Source organism: Rattus norvegicus, chromosome 6 (assembly GCF_021556685.1).
Source record: "Rattus norvegicus strain SHRSP/BbbUtx chromosome 6, alternate assembly SHRSP_T2T, whole genome shotgun sequence".
NCBI classification, from domain to species: Eukaryota; Metazoa; Chordata; class Mammalia; order Rodentia; family Muridae; genus Rattus; species Rattus norvegicus.
This window is the reverse complement of record NC_141539.1, coordinates 75,820,710-75,823,519: the sequence shown is the minus strand read 5'-3', so window position 1 is coordinate 75,823,519 and position 2,810 is coordinate 75,820,710.

The window sequence follows — 2,810 nt, the reverse complement described above, 5'->3', positions numbered from 1 at the left end:
GACTTATTCTCCATATGGCCCCTTTAATTATCGTAGCTGTTTGAAGATCATTCTTGCCCAAAAAGTAATTTCTTCCTTCTTTTAAAATAATAATTTTTAAATATTATTATTATTATTTATATTAATAAATAATAAATATTTTTATTATTTATTATGGGGTTGGGGATTTAACCCAGCGGTAGAGCGCTTGCCTAGCAAGAGCGCAAGGCCCTGGGTTCGGTCCCCAGCTCCGAAAAAAAAAATAATTTTTTAAAATTGTGTGTGTGTGTGTGTGTGTGTGTGTGTGTGTGTGTGTTTGCCTGCATGTATGTACATACACTAAATGTGTAGTGTGCTTAAGGAGGCCAAAAGAGGGCATTAGATTCCCTGGAATTGGAGTTACAGGTGGTTGTGAGCCACCATGTGGGAGCTCAGAAATAAAGCTGGATCTTCCCCAAGAGGAGCAAGTGCTACTTAACCACTGATGCACCCCGAAGTAATCTCTTACATATTCACAAGGCAAAGCAGACCCACAAGCCACTGCATCACCATCTTCCTCTAACGCTGACCTGATGCTTTATTTCCCCTTCATCTCCGAAGTAAATTGTTCCACCTGCTTCACCTTGACACTAATTGGGATGTACTTCACTGCTTGACTTTTGACAATTAAAACGAAGGCCTGGGATGTAGCTCGGGTGGTAGAGCATTTGTCCTGCTTGCACAGGGCCCTGGGTTCTATCCCCAGAAGCACATAAGCTAGGAGTGGTCAAGCATTCCTTTGATCCCAACACTCAGGAGGTGGAGGCAGGAGAATCAGGAATACTGTCCAGAGCTCAGGTACATAGCGAGTTGAGGTCATCCTGGAATATGAGACCTTGTCTCAAAAAACAGTGCCCCTATGTCCTGTATCAGAATTCCAGTCAGAAACTATCATCTTAACCAGAAAATGCACTCTAGTGTAACTTCCTAGCACAACTTAATTTTCTTTACTCTCTATTGTTTTATTCAAAATTTGCTATCCAATTGCCTGCATGTCCTACTCCCATTAATTTTTTTTTCGGAGCTGGGGACCGAACCCAGGGCCTTGCACTTGCTAGGCAAGCGCTCTACCACTGAGCTAAATCCCCAACCCCCCATTAATTTTTTGAGGGAACAGTTTTCATAGAATAAAACACAGAAAATGTTTTCTTTACTATCTACTCATTACTGCCCTCTGCAGGCAGAAGAAAAGATTAAGTGGATAGGTTTTTTGTTTGTGTTTTGGCTAACACTCTCAGCCTAAGAGATTCTTACCCGGGGTTTGGGATTTAGCTCAGTGGTAGAGCGCTTGCCAAGGAAGCACAAGGCCCTGGGTTCGGTCCCCAGCTCCGAAAAAAAGAAAAGAAAAAAAAAAGAGATTCTTACTCAATGGCAAAGTTAAAAGTAACTGTGCTCTATAGGAAGAACAACAATATCAACCAACCAGACCCTCCAGAGCTCCCAGGGACTAAACCACCAACTATAGAGAACACATGGACAGACCCATAGCTCCAGCCTCATATGTAGCAGAGGATGGCCTTGTTGGGCACCAACCGGAGGAGAAACCCTTGATCCTGTCAAGGGTCGATGTCCCGATCACGGCTTGGGTCTCCGTAGCAATGTTCTTTCCGATTTGTAAAATTGGAATCTGAATGACAGAATACAGACTCGATAGTTACAGTGACATACAGGGGCAGGCACGAACACTTCGACTTGTGAACAAAGGACAGCCAACGCGGGAGCCCCTGTAAGGCAGCCGTCAGAGAGAATGTGGGATGTCTCATTTTCTTTTTACTAAAAGTGTTAGGGAGGCTGCAAGATAACAGCCAGCAAGCAGCTTCAGTTTGTGTACAAAGGACCACTGACTGTGCGTGGATTATTTTCTCCAGTCACACTACTTTGTATGGACAGCAACACCATCAGTGATGTCATCCTCTAAAACGACAGACGTGAATATATTGTGCCAACTGAGCCCAGATCAATGACCTGAGTAATGCAATCGGGGTAACGCTATTATTTCCCCCGCTAAACCCTCTGCATCTGTGAGAAAGAAATGCTAATCCTGTGCACTTTCACGGAATAGATTTCGTGGGAAAGAAAACCAAACCCTGTTTACTTTTATTTACATTCTAATAAGTGCTTAAAGAAAATGGACCATGGAACTTGATGTCATTGTGTACATCAGAAAATGCTGTAGAACTGTGTAAGTATCAAATTCAGTTACTGGTGACCAAGCACACTCCGAGATAAGAACATTCCTACCAAGGATATTTTCTAAAGAAATGCTCTCCTCCATTCGAAAGGAGCTTTCTCCTGCTTGGTACTGAAGGTTTCTGAGTCTGTGGTTCTTGTGAGGAGCACTGTCAGCGCAAGTGGCATAACTTCTTTTAAGATATAGAGATGGAAATTAAATATAGATACATTTATATGATGTGCGTATATGTATAAATGTAGTTATGCTTATTATGTGTAATTTTAGGCAAATGTAAAATATTAAAATCATAGTAGTCCAAAGAGTTCCAAAACAACATACACTTATTGTTGTTGCCCTGGATACCTCGCAAAGACTGAAGGAAAGTCTCTATTGCTGAGTATGCCTTATACGTAACACACGGGACTCAAACTATAACTAACAGGACTCAAGCTGAACCTAACCTGAAAGCCTCCTTTCTGTGGCTAGCTTCCATGGTACCAGACAATGCTATGCAAGCTGCCAAAGGTGGGAAGCAATTAACAGTTCAACCCAGTGATGCGTATGAACCACAACAGCGATCAGCAAGGCAAGTTATCCACAAAGGGGCCGTAAATGGCAC